This window comes from Cherax quadricarinatus, chromosome 15 (assembly GCF_038502225.1).
Source record: "Cherax quadricarinatus isolate ZL_2023a chromosome 15, ASM3850222v1, whole genome shotgun sequence".
NCBI lineage: Eukaryota > Metazoa > Arthropoda > Malacostraca > Decapoda > Parastacidae > Cherax > Cherax quadricarinatus.
The window spans coordinates 40,521,448-40,548,947 of NC_091306.1; the positions used below are offsets into that span (position 1 = coordinate 40,521,448).

Below are 27,500 nucleotides of genomic sequence, written 5' to 3' on the forward strand. Positions count from 1 at the left end.
GGTGAATTAAGGTCAGGAATGGCTCATTATAGGTTAAGGTCGAAATTGGCCAATTATAGGTTAATTAAGATCGGGCATGACTCATTATAGGCTACTTAAGGTCAGGAATGGCTCATTATAGGTTAATTAAGGTCGATAATGACCTATTATAGGTTAATTAAGATCAGGCATGACTCATTATAGGTTACTTAAGGTCAGGAATGGCTCATTATAGGTTAATTAAGGTCGATAATGGCATGACTCATTATAGGTTACTTAAGGTCAGGAATGGCTCATTATAGGTTAATTAAGGTCGATAATGGCATATTATAGATTAATTAAGGTCAGGCACGACTCATTATAGGCTACTTAAGGTCAGGAATCATTCCTACGAGGATCAAACTAAGGGCACTGAATCTACATTGTCTAAAAAGGGCTTAGAACTTAGGGCGGGATATGACAAAAGTAAAGAAATGGATAAAAGGTATAAATAAAGGGGATACAAATAATGTGTTGAAAATACCTTACCAAGGCAGTACTCGCAGCAGTGGGTTTAAGTTGGAAAAGCTGTGATTTAGAAAGCATTTGGGAAAACTCTGATATGCTGAGAAACTTGTAGGTTCGTGGGACGAACTTATTACTATCGCCGAATATTCACTCTACTTTCCTTCCATCACCCAACATTCACTACGTTCCTACCATCACCAAACATTCACTCTGTAGGTTCCTACCATCACCCAACATTCACACTGTAGATTCCTACCATTACCCAACATTCACACTATATATACCAACCATCACCCAACATTCACTCTGTAGGTTCCTACCATCACCCAACATTCACACTGTATATGCCTACCATCACCCAACATTCACACTGTATATGCCTACCATCACCCAACATTCACACTGTATATGCCTACCATCACCCAACATTCACACTGTATATGCCTACCATCACCCAACATTCACACTGTAGATTCCTACCATCACCCAACATTCACACTCTAGATTGCTACCATCACCCAACATTCACACTCTAGATTTCTACCATCACCCAACATTCACACTGTATATGCCTACCATCACCCAACATTCACACTGTATATGCCTACCATCACCCAACATTCACACTGTATATGCCTACCATCACCCAACATTCACACTGTATATGCCTACCATCACCCAACATTCACTCTGTAGGTTCCTACCATCACCCAACATTCACACTCTAGATTCCTACCATCATCCAACATTCACACTCTAGATTTCTAACATCACCAAACATTCACACTGTATATGCCTACCATCACCCAACATTCACTCTGTAGGTTCCTACCATCACCCAACATTCACACTGTAGGTTCCTACCATCACCCATCATTCACACTGTAGGTTCCTTCCATCACCCAACATTCACACTGTAGGTTCCTACCATCACCCATCATTCACACTGTAGGTTCCTACCATCACCCAACATTCACACTGTAGGTTCCTACCATCACCCATCATTCACTCTGTAGGTTCCTACCATCACCCATCATTCACACTGTAGGTTCCTACCATCACCCATCATTCACTCTGTAGGTTCCTACCATCACCCAACATTCACACTGTAGGTTCCTACCATCACCAGACATTTCTACCTTTCTTCCCTCCCTCCTTTTATTCTACCTATTCCATCTTTTAGCTCCTTCCCATCTCCTTCCTATTCCTTCGCACTTTCTCTTCATTTCTTTTTCTACGGAACAGCGATCTTTCAGGCTGAAATAAGTGTTACTTTCTGTATGCAACCTCGAGGTAGCTCAGGTTTGTCTTTCACAATCAGGAAGACGGTGTCTCGTAGCTCGGTTGGTAGCGTACTCAGCTCACACACTGAGGTCCGGGGTTCGGTCCCCAGTACGGGTGGAAATATTAGGACGTGTTTCCTGAAGACACCTGTTGTCCCTGTTCACCCAGCACTGACCTGGGTGTTAGTCGACTGGTGTGGGTCGCATCCTGGGTGCAAAATTGACCTAATTTGCCCGAAATGCTCTGAATGAGAAAGTGTTTTTTTAAATAGTATGTCACTGATGTCAGCTATGGTCTGTATAAGTTGTACCATGTACTTGTGAAAATTATTATTATTATTATTATTATTATTATTATTATTATTATTATTATTATTATTATTATTATTATTTTTATATAATAAATTTGTTTGGGAAATGGGGAGGTTGAAGGGTGTGGGGGAAGTTAATGGGAAAGGGGATGTAACATGTGGGAGTAGAGGTTAGAGAGTGGGGAGGTGGAGGGTTGAAGGGGAAAAGAGGGGAAGGTTGGAGGGGGAAGAGGGGGGTTGGATGGGAGAGGGAGGGGCAGGTGGGAGGGGAAGTGGTGGGGTTGGAGGGGAGAGTGAGGGGTATGTGGGAGGGGAAAAAGTCGAATATTTACTTTTGAGGGGAATGTGTCAAGGTAGTCAGGTGACAGTGTTTCACTCTCCGTATTAATGTCTCCTTCTTCCCCTTCTCCTTCCCCTCCTCCTTCCCTTCTCCTTCCCTTCTCCTTCTCCTTCTCCTTCCCCTTCTCCTTCTCCTTCCAATTGTCCTTCCCCTCCTCCTTCTCCTCATTCTCCATCTCCTCTCCACCTTCCTCTTCCAGTCTCCATATCCCTTCTCCTCACATCCACCTCCAACCTGCCATCCCTCTCTCTCTCTCTCTCTCTCTCTCTCTCTCTCTCTCTCTCTCTCTCTCTCAGTCACTCTCTCTCTCTCTCTCTCTCTCTCTCTCTCTCTCTCTCTCCATAACTTTTCTTCCGCCTACCTTGTGTACTAGGTACCAGAGCACGTCAGAGGTGTGAGGTACCAGAGCACGTCAGAGGTGTGAGGTACCAGAGCACGTCAGAGGTGTGAGGTACCAGAGCACGTCAGAGGTGTGAGGTACCAGAGCACGTCAGAGGTGTGAGGTACCAAGACACGTCTGAGGTGTGAGGTACCACGACACGTCAGAGGTGCGAGGTACAGTGTTGACACTCACCACCAACCTCCTCGCTGGGCCTCATAATGTTCTGGCAGTGTTTACGGTCTTCTCTCGTTTCTCTGACGCTCACAAAATCAACAACCTCGTAAAAAGCAGATAGAAGGCAGCTGTACAGTGAGCTATGGCAGCTCTACAGAGACGTGTGATAGCTGTACAGTGACGTGTGATAGCTTTACAGTGACGTGTAATAGCTCTAGCGTGACGTGTGATAGCGCTACAGCGACGTGTGATATTCTACAGTGACGTATGGCCGCTCTACAGTGACGTATGGCAGTTCTACAGTGACGTGTGATAGCTCTACAGTGACGTATAGCACCTGGCAGGTGTTATACGTCACCGTCATCTAGCACTGATACATTGTGTATGTATCAATGCTACACGACACATCAAGCACTGACACACACACACACACACACACACACACACACACACACATACACACTGTGGCATGCAAAGAGTACGTAACCTTTATTCGGCGCATGGACACACCCTCATTTACAGGCTATCTCCCCCAACCAGCGAACCAGGTTGCTAAGAGTTGGTGATGGGGCCCCATCGTTCAACTAGTGACCAGGTTCTAGCCAATAAGAAGGTGGGATTGGCAATCGCAGAGGTTATGTAGATACCGCTCTCCTGTCTGCCCTTGTCATTCCCATTCTAGAGCTGGTTGAGCACGGTCTGCTATCTTGTGGCTTCTATTTCTGCCTTGCTTACCGTGACGTGCACTATACTTATTACTGTACATAGTGTACATATTGCTGTTATAAATTGGTGAAGGATAATATAAGTCTAAACTTTTTCTACTGTGTTTATTTGCTCCCATTACACCCGGGGTAACAGGCCATTTGAATCCTGGGTTGTAATACACACACACACACACACACACACACACACACACACACACACACACACACACACACACACACACACACACACATACACACACACACACACACACACACACATACACACACACACACACACACACACACAGCCAGGAGCTCGGACTCGACCCCCGCAACCTCAACTAGGTGAGTACTAGGTGAGTACACACACACACACACACACACACACTCACACACACACACACACACACACACACACACACACACACACCACATCTATTGAAACAGGGCGACTACCTGAGGTATGGAAGACAGCAAATATAGTCCCAGTTTTTAAAAAAGGAGACAGACATGAAGCATTAAACTACAGACCAGTGTCACTGACATGTATAGTATGCTAAGTCATGGAAAAGATTCTCAGGAGAAGAGTGGTGGAACACCTAGAAAGGAATGATCTCATCAACAGCAGCCAGCATGGTTTCAGGGACGGGAAATCCTGTGTCACAAACCTACTGGAGTTTTAAGACAGGGTGATAGCAGTAAGACAAGAGAGATAGAGGTGGGTAGATTGCATTTTCTTGGACTGTAAAAAGGCGTTTGACACAGTCTCATACAAGAGATTAGTGCAAAAAGAGGTCTAGGCAGGGATAACAGGGAAGGCCCTGAAATAGATCAGGGAATACCTGTCAGGAAGACAACAGCAAGCCATGGTACGTGGCGAGGTGTCAGAGTGGGCACCTGTGACGAGCGGGGTTCCACAGGGGTCAGTCCTAGGACCGGTGCTCTCCCTGGTATTTGTGAACGACATGACGGCAGGAATAGACTCAGAGGTGTCACTGTTTGTAGATGATGTGAAGTTGATGAGAAAAATTCAATCGGACGAGGACCAGGAAGAATTACAAAGGGATCTGGACAGGCTGCAGACCTGGTGAAGAAACTGGTTTCTTGGAGTTCAATACCACCGAGTGCAAAGTCATGAAGATTGGGGAAGGACAAAGAAGACCGCAGAAGGAGTACAGTCTAGGGGGCCAGAGACTACAAACCTCACTCAAGGAAAAAGATCTTGGGGTGAGTATAACACCAGGCACATCTCCTGAGGCGCACATCAACCAAATAACTGCTGCAGCATATGGGCGCCTAGCAAACCTCAGAACAGCATTCCGACATCTTAATAAGGAATCATTCAGAACCCTGTACACTGTGTATATTAAGCCTATATTGGAGTATCCAGCACCAGTTTGGAACCGTAACCTAGCCAAGCATGTAAGGAAACTAGAGAAAGTGCAAAGTTTTGCAACAACTTGTCCCGGAGCTAACGGGTATGTCCTAACGAGCAGAGGTTAAGAAATCGACCAGGCGATACTGGAGGGCAGGAGAGATAGGGGGGATACAATAACGACATATAAAATACTGAGAGGCATCGACAAGGTGGACAGGGACACAGCAACAAGGGGTCACAATTGGAAGTTAAAGATTCAGATGAAGCACAGGGATGTTAGGAAATATTTCTTCAGTCACAGAGTTGTCAGGAAGTGGAATAATCTGGGAAGTAATGTAGTGGAGGCAGAATCCAAACATAGCTTTAAGAAGAGGTGTGATAAAGGTCATGGAGCAGGAAGAGTGACATAGTAGCGACCAGTGCTGGGTAGGTGCAACAGGCAGATATCTTGCGGTCCGTCTAAACGAGCATCGAAATACCAGTAACAGAGACCATTTAAGGTACGCCTGTCCTCCACAGAGACTCCACGGGGCATTTGATGAACTGGGATGAGGCACAACTCGTTCTCACCGAACATGACCTTAGACGTTGACGATATCTGGAAGCCTCGCTAATCGCCATCACCGACACAATAGAACGTGACACAGGAAACCTCAAAATTTCTACTGAACCAATCAAAGCAGCACCTACCTAGCAACACAGGAGTCACATGATCTCATTGTCTACCCGTCCTCATCCCAATATATCATTCTTCAGGTCACCATGCGTCACTCACACCTCGCTCCTCACCTATGTATACTGCCTTTCAACCTCTGTATGTTAGAAATGATCCTTATATATGTGATCATTACATATGTGACTTGTTAGAGCCTTATATATGTGATTTGTTCATAATAAATGTGGCTTGTTAGATCATTATATATGTGGCTTGTTAGATCATTATATACGTGGCTTGATAGATCATTATATGTGTGACTTGTTATCATTATATATGTGGCTTGTTATAATTATATATGTGGGTTGACAGAACATTATATATGTGACTTGATAGTTCATTATATATGTGATTTGTTGGTTCATTATCTATGTGGCTTGTTAGATCATTATATATGTGGCTTGATAGATCATTATATATGTGGCTTGTTACCATTGTATATGTGACTTGATAGTTCATTATATATGTTACTTGATGGATCATTATATATGTGTCTTATCATTATATATGTGGTTTGATAGATCATTATATATGTGGCTTCTTATTATATATGTGGTTTGATAGATCATTATATATGTGGCTTCTTATTATATATGTGGTTTGATAGATCATTATATATGTGGCTTCTTATTATATATGTGGTTTGATAGATCATTATATGTGGCTTGTTATCATTGTACATGTGGTCTGATAGTTCATTATAAGAGACTGCTGGAGACATTGGGCAGAGTACTGGCTTGGAGCAGTACTCGTGCTGTGTAGGTCTTGGGACCTGGGGCTTAGTTCCTGTAGTGAACTGTCCTCTGTACTATATTGTAAGTTATATTCATTTTGGTCAAGTTGATTGTGTTCCCTGTCTCACTGCTTATGTGTACCATCCCATTTATCTAAACCTCAATGATGTACTCCTGTTCCCAAGTATATTATTGTACAAGGACTTAATAATAAACTGTGTTTGAGTAGAATAGTAATATTCACTGTCCCCGTTATTTATTCTTATTTCCATTTATTTATGTTTAGTTAAAGTAGTGAGAGGGTGAGTAGTGTGGAGTGGTGGGTAGAGTAATGAGAGGTGAAGTTGTAGTCACCAGTGACCTCACATTACCTACCAACCTCCGCTAATCATCTCTCCTACCACTTCACCTGCCTATCCCCTGCCTATACATACCCTCTTACTCCCATATCCCCTGAACGATTCCTTATTAAGATGTCGGAATGCTGTTCTGAGGTTTGCTAGGCGCCCATATGCTGCAGCAGTTATTTGGTTGATGTGCGCCTCAGGAGATGTGCCTGATTTTATACTCACCCAAAGATCTTTTTCCTTGAGCGAGGTTTGTAGTCTCTGGCCCCCCTAGCCTATACTCCGTCTGCGGTCTTCTTTGTCGTTCCCCAATCTTCATGACTTTGCACTTGGTGGTGTTGAACTCCAGGAGCCAATTGCTGGACTAGAAAATGTACAGAGAACTTTCACGGCGCGCATAACGGAGATAAAACACCTCAATTATTGGGAGCGCTTGAGGTTTCTAAACCTGTATTCCCTGGAACGCAGGAGGGAGAGATACATGATTATATACACCTGGAAAATCCTAGAGGGACTAGTACCGAACTTGCACACGAAAATCACCCACTACGAAAGCAAAAGACTTGGCAGACGATGCACCATCCCCCCAATGAAAAGCAGGGGTGTCACTAGCACGTTAAGAGACCATACAATAAGTGTCAGGGGCCCGAGACTGTTCAACTGCCTCCCAGCACACATAAGGGGGATTACCAACAGACCCCTGGCAGTCTTCAAGCTGGCACTGGACAAGCACCTAAAGTCAGTTCCTGATCAGCCGGGCTGTGGCTCGTATGTTGGTTTGCGTGCAGCCAGCAGCAACAGCCTGGTTGATCAGGCTCTGATCCACCAGGAGGCCTGGTCTCAGACCGGGCCGCGGGGGCGTTGACCCCCGGAACTCTCTCCAGGTAAACTCCAGGTAAACTCCAGGTAAACTAGGTCTGCAGCCTGTCCAGATCCCTTTGTAGTTCTGCCTGATTTTCGTCCAAATGAAATTTTTCTCACCAACTTCACATCATCTGCAAAAAGGGACACTTCGGAGTCTATTCCTTCCGTCATGTCGTTCACAAATACCAGAAACAGCACTGGTCTCAGGACTGACCCTTGTGGGACCCCACTCGTCACAGGTGCCCACTCTGACACCTCGCCAAGTACCATGACTCGCTGCTGTCTTCCTGGCAAGTATTCCCTGATCCATTGTAGTGCCTTCCTGTTTTCTGTTCCTGATCCTCCAGTTTTTGCATTAACCTCTTGTGTGGAACTGTATCAAACTCCTTACAGTCCAAGAAAATGCAATCTACCCACCCCTCTCTCTCTTGTCTTACTGCTGTCACCCTGTCATAGAACTCCAGTAGGTTTGTGACACAGGATCTCCCGTCCCTGAAACCATGTTGGCAGCTGTTGATGAGATCATTTCTCTCTAGGTGTTCCACCACTCTTCCCCTGATAATCTTCTCCATGACTTTTTATACTATACATGTCAGTGACACTGGTCTGTAGTTTAGTGCTTCATGTCTGTCTCCTTTTTTAAAAATTGGGACTACATTTGCTGCCTTCCATACCTCAGGTAATCTCCCTGTTTTGATAGGTTTGTTGAAAATTGCTGTTAGTGGTGCACATATCGCCTCTGCTCCCTCTCTCTGGACCCATGGAGAGATGTTATCCGGCCCCATCGCCTTTGAGGTATCTAGCTCACTCAGAAGCCTCTTCACTTCTTCCTCGGTTGTGTGCACTGTGTCCAGCACATGGTGGTGTGCCCCACCTCTCGGTCTTTCTGGAGCCCCTTCTGTCTCCTCTGTGAACACTTCTTTGAATCTCTTGTTGAGTTCCTCACATACTTCATGGTCGTTTCTTGTTGTCTCTCCTCCTTCCTTCCTTAGCCTGATTACCTGGTCCTTGACTGTTGTTTTCCTCCTGATGTGGCTGTATAACAGCTTCGGGTCAGATTTGGCTTTCGCTGCTATGTCGTTTTCATATTGTCGTTTGGCCTCCCTTCTTACCTGTGCTTGTTCATTTCTGTCTCTATGACTGCTCTCCTTATTCTCCTGGGTCCTGTGCCTTCTATATTTCTTCCATTCCCTAGCACACTTGGTTTTTGACTCCCTGCACCTTTGGGTGAACCATGGGCTCATCCTGGCGTTTTCATTGTTCATGTTACCCTTGGGTACAAACCTCTCCTCAGCCTCCTTACACATTGTTGCTACATATTCCATCATCTTACTAACTGGCTTCCCTGCCAGTTCTCTGTCCCACTGAACCCCGTTCAAGAAGTTCCTCATTCCCGTGTAGTCCCCTTTCTTGTAGTGTGTGTGTGTGTGTGTGTGTGTGTGTGTGTGTGTGTGTGTGTGTGTGTGTGTGTGTGTGTGTGTTTGTACGCGTGTGTACGTACGTGTAGGTGTGATGCCTGGCTAATGAGATTGCGTCAGTGGTTCTTGGAGTGTCCGTGACCGTCCATAAGAAGAGGAGCGTGAGGCTGCCTAATGTAGGGACGAGGCGGAGGTGAGGTAATGAAAGACAGCCAGAGTATAGCAGTGTCCCAACTGTACGTGGCAGTGTCCCCACTGTACGTGGCAGTGTCCCTCTACTGTATGTGGCAGTCCCCCACTGTACGTGGCAGTGTCCCCCACTTTACGTGGCAGTGTCCCCCACTTTACGTGGCAGTGTCCCCCACTTTACGTGGCAGTGTCCCCCACTTTACGTGGCAATGTCCCCCACTGTACGTAGCAGTGCCCCTCCGCTGTACGTGGCAGTGTCACCCATTTCTTGCATGTCCGTATCATCCATTTCTCCAGCTATGTATCTAAGGACCTTCAAGTACTCAGTAAGACAGACTAAGGGAAAAAAAGACATAAGACTGGAGAAGAAATGAAGGAAATGGAGAATAAAGGAGTAGAAGAGGAAGCCCAGAATGAGAGTGGAAAGACAGGGATGCGAAAGAGGAGAAATGGAAGAGAGAAAAATATGATTAAGAAAAATGTAAGATAATTTTTTTTACAATCCAGCCGCATCCCACCAAGGCAGGTTGACCCGACAAAGACGAAAATACCTTCACCGTCATTCATTCAATCACTGTCTTGCTGAAAGGAAGCAGATATCACAGTTCAATTGTTCCTTCAAGTCGTAGCATTCCCCACTACCTCCTTCAGAGTGGTGGCACTGTTCATCCCACCTCCAGGACTCAAGTCCAGCTAACCAGTTTCCCTGAATCCCTTCATAAATGTTATCTTGCATAACCCCAGTTCCTTGTGTATCAATGATCCGAGAAAGGTATCCCCGTGTTGCATAACCCCAGCCTCCCATACATCAATGATCCGAGAAAGGTATCCCCCGTATTATATAACCCCAGCTCCCTGTACATCAATGCTCCTAGTAAGGTATTCCCGGAATTTTGAAGCCGACCAGAAGAGGCTTTCTAACGTTATCGCACAGAAACCAATTTCAGAAATGATTATGTAAAACCGAGTAGAGGGCGCCCACACTTACCAATTGTCGCAAGAACCTTCTCCCAGTTTTAGTCGATAAGGGTTGAAAATTTGAAGTCGATCGGATAAGACGTTGTGAAGGAAGTGTGTGGAAGGCAAGAACACTATACCCAGCACTGTGCCGAGTTAGTTTAGTATCTTTATTATGCACCCCATACCCATCCTGTGGGCGGTAGTTTAAAGATTACAAAGGTACATAATGGGTCCAGGGGCTGGACCCCAACCCTGTGTCGACTGCGACATTAAGACGCACAGTATTTAAAGGTCAGGTAAGATTTACCAGGAAACTGGACAAGTGTTTCCTGACGCGGGTCTTAGTCATATGATGACCCACAGCTGGAGCTTTTGGTCATCTGACCGAGACCTTCCGCTAAGCATTTAAAGGATCTCTAAAAATGTGAAAATTAAAAAAATAATTAAAAAAATTTGACCTTTTAATATTTCTCACTTTTCTTGCAATTGTTGTTGTCTATTTCTCACATTTTTTGCAATTGTTGTTGTCTGTTTCTCACTTTTCTTGCAATTGTTGTTGTCTATTTCTCACTTTACTCGTAATTGTTGTCTATTTCTCACTTTTCTTGCAATTGTTGTTGTCTATTTCTCACTTTTCTTGCAATTGTTGTTGTCTATTTCTCACTTTTCTTGCAATTGTTGTTGTCTATTTCTCACTTTTCTTGCAATTGTTGTTGTCTATTTCTCACTTTTCTTGCAATTGTTGTTGTCTATTTCTCACTTTACTTGCAATTGTTGTCTATTTCTCACTTTACTTGCAATTGTTGTCTATTTCTCACTTTACTTGCAATTGTTGTTGTCTATTTCTCACTTTTCTTGCAATTGTTGTTGTCTATTTCTCACTTTACTTGCAATTGTTGTTGTCTATTTCTCACTTTACTTGCAATTGTTGTCTATTTCTCACTTTACTTGCAATTGTTGTTGTCTATGTCTCACTTTACTTGCAATTGTTGTTGTCTATTTCTCACTTTACTTGCAATTGTTGTTGTCTATTTCTCACTTTACTTGCAATTGTTGTTGTCTATTTCTCACTTTACTTGCAATTGTTGTTGTCTATTTCTCACTTTACTTGCAATTGTTGTTGTCTATTTCTCACTTTACTTGCAATTGTTGTTGTCTATTTCTCACTTTACTTGCAATTGTTGTTGTCTATTTCTCACTTTTCTTGCAATTGTTGTTGTCTATTTCTCACTTTACTTGCAATTGTTGTTGTCTATTTCTCACTTTACTTGCAATTGTTGTTGTCTATTTCTCACTTTACTTGCAATTGTTGTTGTCTATTTCTCACTTTTCTTGCAATTGTTGTTGTCTATTTCTCACTTTACTTGCAATTGTTGTTGTCTATTTCTCACTTTACTTGCAATTGTTGTTGTCTATTTCTCACTTTACTTGCAATTGTTGTTGTCTATTTCTCACTTTACTTGCAATTGTTGTTGTCTATTTCTCACTTTACTTGCAATTGTTGTTGTCTATTTCTCACTTTACTTGCAATTGTTGTTGTCTATTTCTCACTTTACTTGCAATTGTTGTTGTCTATTTCTCACTTTACTTGCAATTGTTGTTGTCTATTTCTCACTTTTCTTGCAATTGTTGTTGTCTATTTCAAATTCTTTACTCCCTTAAAAAATACTTTTATATTATGTGTTTTTCAAAAAGTACAATTTAATATATCTTTTTTATATAAAATTGGCAAATTGGCAGCTATAAAGTCCAAATTTAATAAATATATACTTCCAATTAAGATACTTCAGCTATGAGCGTTTGAAACCTACCAGGAGAGACGTTCCTTAGTTCTCACACGGAAACCAATTTAATAAAACTGACAATTTAAAATTAACATATATATCTGACAGTAAAAGTCAAACTTTCTTTCAATAAATGTCGTCAACATTAGAAGTTTGAAGTCTATCCGGAGAGGCATTTGCCAGGAATTGGTTTGAATCCAGCGATTCTAAATATGTATAACGATTTTATTAATATTTAAAATTTGCGCCTAAACAGTCTAGTCTTAAGAAGATAAGGAGGAGCACAGCAGCAGACCTACTGGCCCATACTTGGCAGGTCCTTCTCGAATACAAACCCACTAAATATTTTGACACTGATAATAAAAATATTTCTCTACTTACTGAAGGAAATCAACTCAGTTATTTTTTTATTAACACATCGGCCGTTTCCTACCAAGTCAGGGTGACCCGAGAAAGAAGAAACACTTTCACCATCATTCACTCCATCACTGTCTTGCCAGAAGTGTGTTTACACTACAGCTAAAAACCTGTAACATATCTCCACTCCTCCTTCAGAGTGCAGATACTGTACTTCCCACCTCCAGGACTCAAGTCCAGATAACTGGTTTCCCTGAATTCCATCATAAATGCTACTTTGCTCACACTCCAACAGCACGTCAAGTCATAAAAACCATTTGTCTCCACTATTTAATTTATAAAATTAGCTTTGCTCCCCCCATTAACAGTACCAACCTTGCTTTTTGGAAGACATACCCGATATGAAGGTTTGAAATCAATAAGGAGAGGCGTTCCCCAGTAAACGCACGGATTCCAGGTTTTTTTTTATATAGAAGAAGAGAAGGGGCAGACTCATATATATTGAACCTAATTTAACGTTTTCGAAAGTTTGAAGCTAAGCAGCAGAGGGTTTCGGAAGTTATCAGAGCCATCTTTTGAATCTTGAAGCAAGTTTTGCAACTTGGTAGTAGGGATCGTCTATGTTGTTCCATGAATCTTGCCTTAGATACCACGCAGCAGCAGACTGGAGAATTTGAAACCAGATGGATAAGGGTTGGTGTTATGGGCGAAATTAAAGTGAAAAGTTGGAATAAGAAAAAAAATTCAGTCAACCACATGAAAGTTTTCCATCTGGGTACCACGTTATGAGCCAACAATACTGCTACATATTAGAAACCTAAAATATTTCTACACATTAGAAACCAACAATATTTCTACACATTAGAAATCAACAACATTCCGCAACACAAAAGACCGTGAACACCCCTACATATTGCAGCGGCACCAATAATACCTAATCTGGTTAGGTACGTGCCCCCTCGTACCTAAGGCGGAGACATATAATGACATACACCTCGCCTCCATTGTCAAGACAACTGATCGTACAGGAGTTTGTTACCCAGTTAGCTTCACATACTTAGCTGCATATTACATTCTCTAAATAAAGTGAACGAACTATGTGGATTTTGATCTTTGTGGAATATATTTTTTGGTTGATGCCCAACACGGAGAGGTATGACTTTAATGCTTGTTTTGTCACGTTGATGTGAGGGAGGAGCCGCTGGGAGGATACCCAAGGCAAGATTAGTAACGTGTTGGTCAGTAAGTGGAGTAGTGTGAGTGTTTGGTGGGTGACCATGATTATTTCTGATCCCCGGAAGCGGTCTGTTTATTGTGAACGTCACAGTCGTCATATGAACGGCACTGGCTTGTTGTGAACACTTCAGTGATCCTATGAACGGTAGTGGTTTGTTTAATGTGAACGGTAGAGGCTGGTTTATTGTGCTCCTTTTAATCATCCCACGTACAGTACCTACTGTTTATTTCGTAAACAATATTCATACAGTGGAGGGCAAGGTAGCACATGGGTACCCAAAAACAATAATACCTAACTCCAAAGTTTACCACGACTACTGTATATTTGTGTGCAATACACTGACACAGGTTTACCGTATTTTCATTTAATGGCAACTACAACAACTTATCGAATAAGTTTCGATTTTGGAGCGGCATAAAATTACTCTAGATTACATCCAAGTTCGCTTTCATGTCCTTGGTAAAAAATCTAGTATAGTAGGGCATTTGCGAAGTCTGGCTGCCCAGGCACGGAGTGCAGAACACCGGATCGTATCCACACGCCTCTGAAATGCTTCCAAATGACTAATATATTTATATCTGTATTATATGTATAGATATTTATAAAGTATTGTGAGAGTGGGGGATTGGATGGTCAGGTGAAGAAACGATACGAGCTTCAAGGAACGTCAGTTCGATCCCCGGTTAAGAGTGTCTTCTGATGGACGCTTCTCAACCTTCCACACGTTCACTCTGACACCAAGGTAACAAATTAATTAATTAATTAATTAATTATTATTATTATCAATAATAATACTATTATTATTATAATTATTATTATTATTATTATTATTATTATTATTATTATTATCATTATTATTATTATTTTATCATTATTATTCTTCATTAACAGTAATAATAATAATATAATACTAATAATAACAATAATAATAATAATAATAATAATAATAATAATAATAATAATAATAATAATAATAATAATAATAATAATAATAATAATAATAATAATAATAATGGATTTATTAACTATCTCATTTTCCGACCTGTACTAAAAATCTTATTTTCGCTTAAAAAATGATAATTTATTCAGAATTAGAGTTTTGGGTTAGTAATGACGTGCGTATCAATTATTATAACTTCAGGATTATGTTAAAAATATATCTCCCAGAAATTATTTCCTGGTAAATTCTGTGTTTAAAGTTTGTGGGAAATAATGTAAATGTTGAGGAGAGAATTTGTTTAGTGAACTGACTCACTCACACTCACACTCACAATCCCACTCACACTCACAATCCCACTCACACTCACACTCACAATCCCACTCACACTCACACTCACAATCCCAATCACGCTCACACTCACACTCAGGCTCACACTCACACTCACAGTCACGCTCAGGTTCACACTCACAGTCACACTCACACTCAGGTTCACACTCACACTCACAATCCCGCTCACGCTCACACTCACACTCAGGCTCACGCTCACACTCACACTCAGGCTCACACTCACAGTCACGCTCAGGTTCACACTCACAGTCACACTCACACTCAGGTTCACACTCACACACTCCCACTCACACTCACACTCAGGCTTACACTCACACTCACCCACACACTCACACCCACCCTCACCCTCACACTCACTCACACTCACACTCGCACTCATACACTCACTCTCACACTCACCCTCACTCTCACCCACACTCACTCTCACACTCATCCTCACATTCACTCTCACACTCACCCTAACACTCACGCCACACTCTCACCCTCACACTCACCCCCACACTCACCCTCACTCTCACACTCACCCTCACATTCACCCTCACACTCAGACGCACCCTCACTCACCCCACACTCTCACCCTCACACTCACCCACACACCCACACACTCATCCTCACTCTCACGCTCACCCTCACACTCACTCTCAGACTCACCATCACACTCACCCTTACACTCACACTCACCCACACACTCACCCACACACTCACACACACACACACCATCACACTCACCCTCACACTCACACTCACACTCACACACACACACCATCACACTCACCCTCACACACACACACACACACACACACACACACACACACACACACACACACACACACACACACACACACACACACACACACACTCTACAATATAAAAGGAATGAAACACTGGGACGCAAAAATCTTTGTTTCCAACACTGATATACCCGTGTGTCACCATCACTAAACTTCTCCAACACTGATATACCCGTGTGTCACCATCACTAAACTTCTCCAACACTGATATACCCGTGTGTCACCATCACTAAACTTCTCCAACACTGATATACCCGTGTGTCACCATCACTAAACTTCTCCAACACTGATATACCCGTGTGTCACCATCACTAAACTTCTCCAACACTGATATACCCGTGTGTCACCATCACTAAACTTCTCCAACACTGATATATCACACAAGCAACACCCCGTGTGTCACCATCACTAAGCTTCTCCAACACTCATATATCACACAGGCAACAACCCGTGTGTCACCATCACTAAGCTTCTCCAACACTCATATATCACACAGGCAACAACCCGTGTGTCACCATCACTAAGCTTCTCCAACATTCATATATCACACAGGCAACAACCCGTGTGTCACCATCACTAAGCTTCTCCAACACTCATATATCACACAGGCAACAACCCGTGTGTCACCATCACTAAGCTTCTCCAACACTCATATATCACACAGGCAACAACCCGTGTGTCACCATCACTAAGCTTCTCCAACACTCATATATCACACAAGCAACAACCCGTGTGTCACCATCACTAAGCTTCTCCAACACTCATATATCACACAGGCAACAACCCGTGTGTCACCATCACTAAGCTTCTCCAACACTCATACCAAACACAGCTCACCAGATTATACCTGGATGCAAAAAGAAATTTTAAATAGAGATTTCCCCATGAAAAGTTAATCTGAAGAGTACGAGACGGAAGGGACAAGCACAGGACAATACTACTACCGTGGATTACATATTTTCCCCTTTGACAGAATACTGTGTATAGTGATACAGGGGAAGAAAGGCTTTGCGAAGGGATAATTTCACCAGCGGGGCGCCTCCAGGATCACCACTTACCCAGATCGTATTTCCAGTTTATTGAGATGACTTTTAACAAGCAAGATATATATATATATATATATATATATATATATATATATATATATATATATATATATATATATATATATATATATATATATATATATATATATATATATAGAAACGATTTCGTGATTTCTCACATTGTGAAGGAACTATATATATATATATATATATATATATATATATATATATATATATATATATATATATATATATATATATATATATATATATATATATATATATATATATATATATATATATATATATATATATATATATATATATACAGAGAGAGAGAGAGAGAGAGAGATCAAATTAAATTTATTAAGAGAATATCCCATTTCCTTAATATTTAAATAATTTACGATAATGCCGTAGATGCGCTGAGCATCACACGTGCACCCCATATACACTCAGTGTGCACCCCATATACACTCAGTGTGCACCCCATGTACACTCAGTGTGCACCCCATATACACTCAGTGTGCACCCCATATACACTCAGTGTGCACCCCATATACACTCAGTGTGCACCCCATATACACTCAGTGTGCACCCCATATACACTCAGTGTGCACCCCATGTACACTCAGTGTGCACCCCATATACACTCAGTGTGCACCCCATATACACTCAGTGTGCACCCCATGTACACTCAGTGTGCACCCCATATACACTCAGTGTGCACCCCATGTACACTCAGTGTGCACCCCATATACACTCAGTGTGCACCCCATGTACACTCAGTGTGCACCCCATGTACACTCACTGTGCACCCCACATACACTCAGTGTGCACCCCATGTACACTCACTGTGCACCCCATATACACTCAGTGTGCACCCCATATACACTCAGTGTGCACCCCATATACACTCAGTGTGCACCCCATATACACTCAGTGTGCACCCCATATACACTCAGTGTGCACCCCATATACACTCAGTGTGCACCCCATATACACTCAGTGTGCACCCCATATACACTCAGTGTGCACCCCATATACACTCAGTGTGCACCCCATATACACTCAGTGTGCACCCCATATACACTCAGTGTGCACCCCATGTACACTCACTGTGCACCCCACATACACTCAGTGTGCACCCCATGTACACTCACTGTGCACCCCATATACACTCAGTGTGCACCCCATATACACTCAGTGTGCACCCCATGTACACTCAGTGTGCACCCCATATACACTCAGTGTGCACCCCATATACACTCAGTGTGCACCCCATATACACTCAGTGTGCACCCCATGTACACTCACTGTGCACCCCATGTACACTCAGTGTGCACCCCATGTACACTCACTGTGCACCCCATGTACACTCAGTGTGCACCCCATGTACACTCACTGTGCACCCCATGTACACTCAGTGTGCACCCCATGTACACTCAGTGTGTACCCCATGTACACTCACTGTGCACCCCATGTACACTCACTGTGCACCCCATGTACACTCAGTGTGCACCCCATGTACACTCACTGTGCACCCCATGTACACTCAGTGTGCACCCCATGTACACTCACTGTGCACCCCATGTACACTCAGTGTGCACCCCATGTACACTCACTGTGCACCCCATGTACACTCAGTGTGCACCCCATGTACACTCACTGTGTACCCCATGTACACTCACTGTGCACCCCATGTACACTCACTGTGTACCCCATGTACACTCACTGTGTACCCCATGTACACTCAGTGTGCACCCCATGTACACTCAGTGTGTACCCCATGTACACTCACTGTGTACCCCATGTACACTCAGTGTGCACCCCATGTACACTCACTGTGCAACCCATGTACACTCAGTGTGCACCCCATGTACACTCACTGTGTACCCCATGTACACTCACTGTGCAACCCATGTACACTCACTGTGCAACCCATGTACACTCACTGTGCACCCCATGTACACTCACTGTGCAACCCATGTACACTCAGTGTGCACCCCATGTACACTCAGTGTGCACCCCATGTACACTCAGTGTGCACCCCATGTACACTCACTGTGCACCCCATGTACACACTATATATACATTTAATGCACCAACGTTACACACACAAAAACCTGCACAGTGGAGAAACTTTATAACTAATTAATGGTTCAAGTTGGAGCGAAACGTCAACATAAAGTTTCTGCCTTCTATGTGCGAGTTATTTGTGTATACTTCCAGTCACGGTACTGTGCCTGTTTCTCGTTTCACACACACACACACACACATACACACACACACACACACACACACACACACACACACACACACACACACACACACACACACACACACACACACAGGAACCATACATAGTTTTAAGGCGAGGCATGATAGAGCTCATGGGGCAGGGAGAGAGAGGACCTAGTGGCAATCAGCGAAGAGGCGGGGCCAGGAGCTGTGACTCGACCCCTGCAACCACAAATAGGTGAGTACAAATAGGTGAGTACACACACACACACACACACTCACACACACACACACACACACACACACACACACACACACACACACACACACACACACACACACACACACACACACACACACACACACACACACACACACACACACACACACACACACACACACACACCTCAAAGGTGATTGGACTGGACAACTTCTCCCCGTGGGTCCTTAGAGAGGGAGCAAGATGGTGTGCATGCTACTAACCACAATCCTCAATACATCCCTTGAAACTGGGCAACTACCTGAGGTATGGAAGACAGCATATATAGTCCCAGTTTTTAAGAAAGGAGACAGAAACGAGGCACTAATCTACAGATGTGTATAGTATGCAAAGTCATGGAGAAGATTATCAGGAGGAGAATGGTGGAGCACCTGGAACAGAACAAGAGTATAAACGACAACCAGCACGGTTTCATGGAAGGCAAATCCTGTGTCACAAACCTTCCGGAGTTTTATGACAAGGTAACAGAAGTAAGACACGAGAGAGAGGGGTGGGTTGATTGCATTTTCCTGGACTGCAGGAAGGCCTTCGACAGCTCTTCATAAGAGATTGGTGCAGAAACTGGGGGATCAGGTGCATATAACAGGAAGGGCACTGTAATGGATCAGAGAATACATGACAAGGAGGTAATAGTGAATCACGATACGTGATGAGATATCACAGTGGGTGCCTGTGACGAGCGGGGTCCCACAGGGGTCAGTCCTAGGACCAGTGCTATTTTTGGTATATGTGAATGACAATGGAAGGGATAGACTCAGAAGTGTCCTTGTTTGCAGATGATGTGATGTTAATGAGGAGAATCAAATCAGTCGAGGATCAGGCAGGACTACAAAGAGACCTGGACAGGCTACAAGCCTGGTCCAGCAACTGGCTCCTTGAATTTAACCCTGCCAAAAGCAAAGTCATGAAGATTAGGGAAGGGCAAAGAAGACTGCAGATAGAGTATAGGCTAGGTGGGCAAAGACTGCAAACCTCACTCAAGGAGAAAGATCTTGGGGTGACCATAACACCGAGCACGTCTCTGGAGGCACACATCAACCAGATAACTGCTGCAGCATATGGGCGCCTGGCAAACCTGAGAATAGCGTTCCGACACCTTAGTAAGGAATTGTTCAAGACACTGTACACTGTGTACGTCAGACTCATACTGGAGTATGCAGCACCAGTTTGGAACCCCACACCTGGTCAAGCACATCAAGAAATTTGAGAAAGTACAAAGGTTTGCAACAAGGCTAGTTCCAGAGATCAGGGAAATGTCCTACAAAAAAAAAAGTTGAGGGAAAGTGGACTGAAGACACTGGAGGACAGGAGGGTCAGGGAAAACATGATAACGACATACAAAATACTGCGTGGAATAGATAAGGTAAACAGAGACAGGATGTTCCAGAGAGGAGACACAGAAACAAGGGGCACAATTGGAAGTTGAATACTCGGATGAGTCACAGGGATGTTAGGTAGTATTTCTTCAGTCATAGTCATCAGGAAGTGGAATAGCCTAGCAAGTGATGATGTGGTGGAGGCAGGAACCATACATAGCTTTAAGGCGAGGTATGACAAAGCTCAGGGAGCAGAGAGAGAGAGTGAGAGGACCAAGGAACGATCAGTGAAGAGGCGGGGCCAGGAGCTAAGTACTGACCCCTGCAGCCACAGTTAGGTGAGTACAATTTGGGAATACACACACAGGCAAATAGAAACACACAAGCAGACAAAGACACACACACTAAGGAAGGCAGAAAGACACACACACACACACACACACACACACACACACACACACACACACACACACACACACACACACACACACACACACACACACACACACACACACACACACACACACACACACACACACACACACACACACACACACACACACACACACACACCTACACACACACACACCTACACACACAACAGGCCTAGTGTCTAATCGACATGTGCCTAGGACAAAATGGTAACTAACACACACACACAAAACTAGGTGAGTACACACACACAAGCTTATGAACGACAGCCAGCACGGTTTCAGGGAAGGAATTCCTTTGTCACAAACCTACTGGAGTTTTATGGCAAAGTGACAGCAGTAAGACGTGATAGAGAGAGGGTTGTGTAGACTACATTTTCTTGGACTACAAGAAGGCCTTCGACACAGTTCCATACAAGAGAGTAGTGCAAAAGATAGAGGATCAGGCACACATAACAGGAAGGGCACTGCAGTGGATCAGAGAATACCTGACAGGGAGACAGCAACGAGTCATGGTACGTGATGAGGTGTCAAAGTGGGCGCCTGTGACGAGCGGGATTCCACAGGGGCCAGTCCTAGAACCAGTGCTGTTTTTGATATATGTGAATGCAATGATGGAAGGGATAGACTCAAAAGTGTCTATGTTTGCAAACGATGTGAAGTTAATGAGGAGAATTAAATCGGACGAGGATCAGGCAGGACTACAAAGGGATTTGGATCGGCTGCAAGCCTGGTCCAGAAACTGGTTCCAGGAATTTAAACCCACCAAATGCAAAGTAATGAAGATTGGGGAAGGGCAAAGAATACCGCAGACAGAGTACAGGCTAGGCAGCCAAAGACCGCAAACCTCACTCAAAGAAAAGGATCTCTGTGTGAGTATGATACCAAGTACATCTCCTGAGGCACACATCAACCAGATAACTACTGCAGCATATGGGCGCCTAGCAAACATAAAAATAGCGTTCCGACATCTCAGGAAGGAATCGTTCAAGACTGTACATCACTGTGTACATCAGGCCCATATTGGAGTATGCAGCACCAGTTTGGAATTCACACCTGGTCAAACACTTCAAGAAATTAGAGAAAGTGCAAAGGTTTGCAGCAAGACCAGTCCCGGAGCTAAGGGAAAGGTCCTACGTAGAAATGTTAAAGGAAATCGGCCAGACGACACTTCAGCACAGGAGGGTCAGGGTTGACATGATAACAACATATATAATATTGCGAGGAATTGAGAAGGTAGAGAGAAATAGGATGTTCCAGAGATGGGACACAGAAACAAGGGGTCACAATTGGAAGTTAAAGACTCAGATGAGTCAATGGGATGTTAGGAAGTATTTTTTTTACTCATTGAGTTGTCAGGAAGTGGAACAGTCTGGAAAGTAACGTAGTGGAGGCAGGAACCATACATAGTTTTAAGACGGGGTTTGATGAGGCTCATGGAGCAGGGAGAGAGAGGGCCCCTGCAACCACAAATATACGAGTACAAATAGACAAGTACAAACACACGGAGCAGGGAGAGAGTGGACCTAGTAGCGACCGGTAAAGAAGCGGGGTGAGGAGCTATGAATCGACCCCCTGCAACCCACAATTAGGTGAGTACACACACGCACATCAACTGGTGTGAGCATCATCGCGTTCACAAAAGAGAGGTACGGTCTACTGACACTTCCCCGCTGGAACCACAATTTCCACACCCTCTTCCCCGAAGGCTAAAAATATTCGTCCCAGCTTCCCCCATTCTGGTTAAAAGTTAACGGGAGTGAAAGAACGGATGGTGCGAGGGTCGTCGAGTGTGTACGGCCGCCGGCCTGGGTGATGGTACGAGGGTCGTAGAGTGTGTACGGCCGCCGGCTGGGTGATGGTACGAGGGTCGTAGAGTGTGTACGGCCGCCGGCCTGGGTGATGGTGCGAGGGTCGTAGAGTGTGTACGGCCGCCGGCCTGGGTGATGGTACGAGGGTCGTAGAGTGTGTACGGTCGCCGGTCTGGGTGATGGTACGAGGGTCGTAGAGTGTGTACGGCCGCCGGCCTGGGTGATGGTACGAGGGTCGTAGAGTGTGTACGGCCGCCGGCCTGGGTGATGGTACGAGGGTCGTACAGTGTGTACGGTCGCCGGTCTGGGTGATGGTACGAGGGTCGTAGAGTGTGTACGGCCGCCGGCCTGGGTGATGGTACGAGGGTCGTAGAGTGTGTACGGCCGCCGGCCTGGGTGATGGTACGAGGGTCGTAGAGTGCGTACGGCCGCCGGCCTGGGTGATGGTACGAGGGTCGTAGAGTGTGTACGGCCGCCGGCCTGGGTGATGATACGAGGGTCTTAGAGTGTGTACGGCCGCCGGCCTGGGTGATGGTACGAGGGTCGTAGAGTGTGTACGACCGCCGGTCTGGGTGATGGCCCGGCACGGCAGCATTTCCGTTTAAAAACTTTCGTGAACGCATGAGGGTAATTCAGCGCAAGGAGTCGTGTGGGCTCGATCTTCCGTTGGGTAATCGCTGGCTGGTTGGCCTGGGGGTGTGGGTGGAGGTGGGCTGACCGCAGGTGAACGAGGTCAATAATGGTACCAGGGTTTCAATGTGTGGAAGCAATATGGAAGGTGTCAGACCCAGTAACTTTACTAGCAGAGAGAGAGAGAGAGTAGTAATCAGCGTCCCAGCAGGGCCTCAAAACGATATCGACAGGAGGGAAGAAGGGAGGAAAGGTTAGAAGTAAGTACTGAAAGCACGGTCGTATCACCAGTGAAATGGTTATTAAATTATTAATGTAATTTACTGAAATCATTAATACCTTCACCATAACCTACACAGCTCCTACACAGCTACATACTAGTGTTAAACCTAAATATATAAAGTGAATATGCACTACTGACTACGCGATCTCAGTAAAGAGTATAAATGATAGTACATGCAAAGAATGATTGTGAGAGGGGAGGAGCCAAAGGTGGGGAAGAGAGACTCTTTTAACAATATTTAGATCGTATGTTAACTAGAGTAATGAACTAAATGGCGGAGGAATTGGAAAAGAGGTTAAACAAATTGCCAGAAACTGAGAGAAGAATTAAGAGAGCACGAGGAGAAAGGATTGTCAGTGACGAACACTGCTCAACTCTTGTAACCATGGAGAGATCAGAAATGACAAGCACAGTTCTATTTCTGTAACTGTAAAGAGGAGATCAGACATGACAAACACAGCTCCATTCCAGTAGCCATGAAGAGAAGATCAGACATGACAAACACAACTCCATTCCAGTAGCCATGAAGAGAAGATCAGACATGACAAACACAACTCCATTCCAGTAGCCATGAAGAGAAGATCAGACATGACAAACACAACTCCATTCCAGTAGCCATGAAGAGAAGATCAGACATGACAAACACAGCTCCATTCCAGTAGCCATGAAGAGAAGATCAGACATGACAAACACAACTCCATTCCAGTAGCCATGAAGAGAAGATCAGACATAACAAACACAGCTCCATTCCAGTAGCCATGAAGAGAAGATCAGACATGACAAACACAACTCCATTCCAGTAGCCATGAAGAGAAGATCAGACATGACAAACACAGCTCCATTCCAGTAGCCATGAAGAGAAGATCAGACATGACAAACACAGCTCCATTCCAGTAGCCATGAAGAGAAGATCAGACATGACAAACACAGCTCCATTCCAGTAGCCATGAAGAGAAGATCAGACATGACAAACACAGCTCCATTCCAGTAGCCATGAAGAGAAGATCAGACATGACAAACACAACTCCATTCCAGTAGCCATGAAGAGAAGATCAGATATGACAAACACAGCTCCATTCCAGTAGCCATGAAGAGAAGATCAGATATGACAAACACAACTCCATTCCAGTAGCCATGAAGAGAAGATCAGACATGACAAACACAACTCCATTCCAGTAGCCATGAAGAGAAGATCAGATATGACAAACACAGCTCCATTCCAGTAGCCATGAAGAGAAGATCAGACATGACAAACACAGCTCCATTCCAGTAGCCATGAAGAGAAGATCAGACATGACAAGCACAACTCCATTCCAGTAGCCATGAAGAGAAGATCAGACATGACTAACACAACTCCATTCCAGTAGCCATGAAGAGAAGATCAGACATAACAAACACAACTCCATTCATATATATATATATATATTTATATATATATATATATTTATATATATATATATTTAGGTAGTAGGTTGGTAGACAGCAACCACCCAGGGAAGTACTACCGTCCTGCCAGATGACTGTGAAACAAAAACCTGTAACTGTTTTGCATGATGGTAGGATTGCTGGTTTCTTTTTCTGTCTCATAAACATGCTAAGATAACAGGGATATCTTGCTACTCCTACTTACACTTTGGTCACACTTCACAGACACGCACATGCATATATATATATACATACATCTAGGTTTTTCTCCTTTTTCTAAATAGCTCTTGTTCTTTTTATTTCTTCTATTGTCCATGGGGAAGTGGAAAAGAATCTTTCCTCCGTAAGCCATGCGTGTCGTATGAGGCGACTAAAATGCCGGGAGCAATGGGCTAGTAACCCCTTCTCCTGTATACAATTACTAAAAAAGAGAAGAAGAAAAACTTTATAAAACTGGGATGCTTAAATGTGCGTGGATGTAGTGCGGATGACAAGAAACAGATGATTGCTGATGTTATGAATGAAAAGAAGTTGGATGTCCTGGCCCTAAGCGAAACAAAGCTGAAGGGGGTAGGAGAGTTTCAGTGGGGGGAAATAAATGGGATTAAATCTGGAGTATCTGAGAGAGTTAGAGCAAAGGAAGGGGTAGCAGTAATGTTAAATGATCAGTTATGGAAGGAGAAAAGAGAATATGAATGTGTAAATTCAAGAATTATGTGGATTAAAGTAAAGGTTGGATGCGAGAAGTGGGTCATAATAAGCGTGTATGCACCTGGAGAAGAGAGGAATGCAGAGGAGAGAGAGAGATTTTGGGAGATGTTAAGTGAATGTATAGGAGCCTTTGAACCAAGTGAGAGAGTAATTGTGGTAGGGGACTTGAATGCTAAAGTAGGAGAAACTTTTAGAGAGGGTGTGGTAGGTAAGTTTGGGGTGCCAGGTGTAAATGATAATGGGAGCCCTTTGATTGAACTTTGTATAGAAAGGGGTTTAGTTATAGGTAATACATATTTTAAGAAAAAGAGGATAAATAAGTATACACGATATGATGTAGGGCGAAATGACAGTAGTTTGTTGGATTATGTATTGGTAGATAAAAGACTGTTGAGTAGACTTCAGGATGTACATGTTTATAGAGGGGCCACAGATATATCAGATCACTTTCTAGTTGTAGCTACACTGAGAGTAAAAGGTAGATGGGATACAAGGAGAATAGAAGCATCAGGGAAGAGAGAGGTGAAGGTTTATAAACTAAAAGAGGAGGCAGTTAGGGTAAGATATAAACAGCTATTGGAGGATAGATGGGCTAATGAGAGCATAGGCAATGGGGTCGAAGAGGTATGGGGTAGGTTTAAAAATGTAGTGTTAGAGTGTTCAGCAGAAGTTTGTGGTTACAGGAAAGTGGGTGCAGGAGGGAAGAGGAGCGATTGGTGGAATGATGATGTAAAGAGAGTAGTAAGGGAGAAAAAGTTAGCATATGAGAAGTTTTTACAAAGTAGAAGTGATGCAAGGAGGGAAGAGTATATGGAGAAAAAGAGAGAAGTTAAGAGAGTGGTGAAGCAATGTAAAAAGAGAGCAAATGAGAGAGTGGGTGAGATGTTATCAACAAATTTTGTTGAAAATAAGAAAAAGTTTTGGAGTGAGATTAACAAGTTAAGAAAGCCTAGAGAACAAATGGATTTGTCAGTTAAAAATAGGAGAGGAGAGTTATTAAATGGAGAGTTAGAGGTATTGGGAAGATGGAAGGAATATTTTGAGGAATTGTTAAATGTTGATGAAGATAGGGAAGCTGTGATTTCGTGTATAGGGCAAGGAGGAATAACATCTTGTAGGAGTGAGGAAGAGCCAGTTGTGAGTGTGGGGGAAGTTCGTGAGGCAGTAGGTAAAATGAAAGGGGGTAAGGCAGCCGGGATTGATGGGATAAAGATAGAAATGTTAAAAGCAGGTGGGGATATAGTTTTGGAGTGGTTGGTGCAATTATTTAATAAATGTATGGAAGAGGGTAAGGTACCTAGGGATTGGCAGAGAGCATGCATAGTTCCTTTGTATAAAGGCAAAGGGGATAAAAGAGAGTGCAAAAATTATAGGGGGATAAGTCTGTTGAGTGTACCTGGTAAAGTGTATGGTAGAGTTATAATTGAAAGAATTAAGAGTAAGACGGAGAATAGGATAGCAGATGAACAAGGAGGCTTTAGGAAAGGTAGGGGGTGTGTGGACCAGGTGTTTACAGTGAAACATATAAGTGAACAGTATTTAGATAAGGCTAAAGAGGTCTTTGTGGCATTTATCGATTTG

At 43.7% G+C, this 27,500-nt stretch overlaps 1 protein-coding gene across 1 annotated transcript in view; it reads right to left on the reverse strand.

The window, feature by feature from the left end:
* Window positions 1–27,500, reverse strand: part of LOC128703340 (uncharacterized) — a 352,588-nt gene that overhangs the window by 182,031 nt on the left and 143,057 nt on the right. The window lies entirely within an intron of this gene.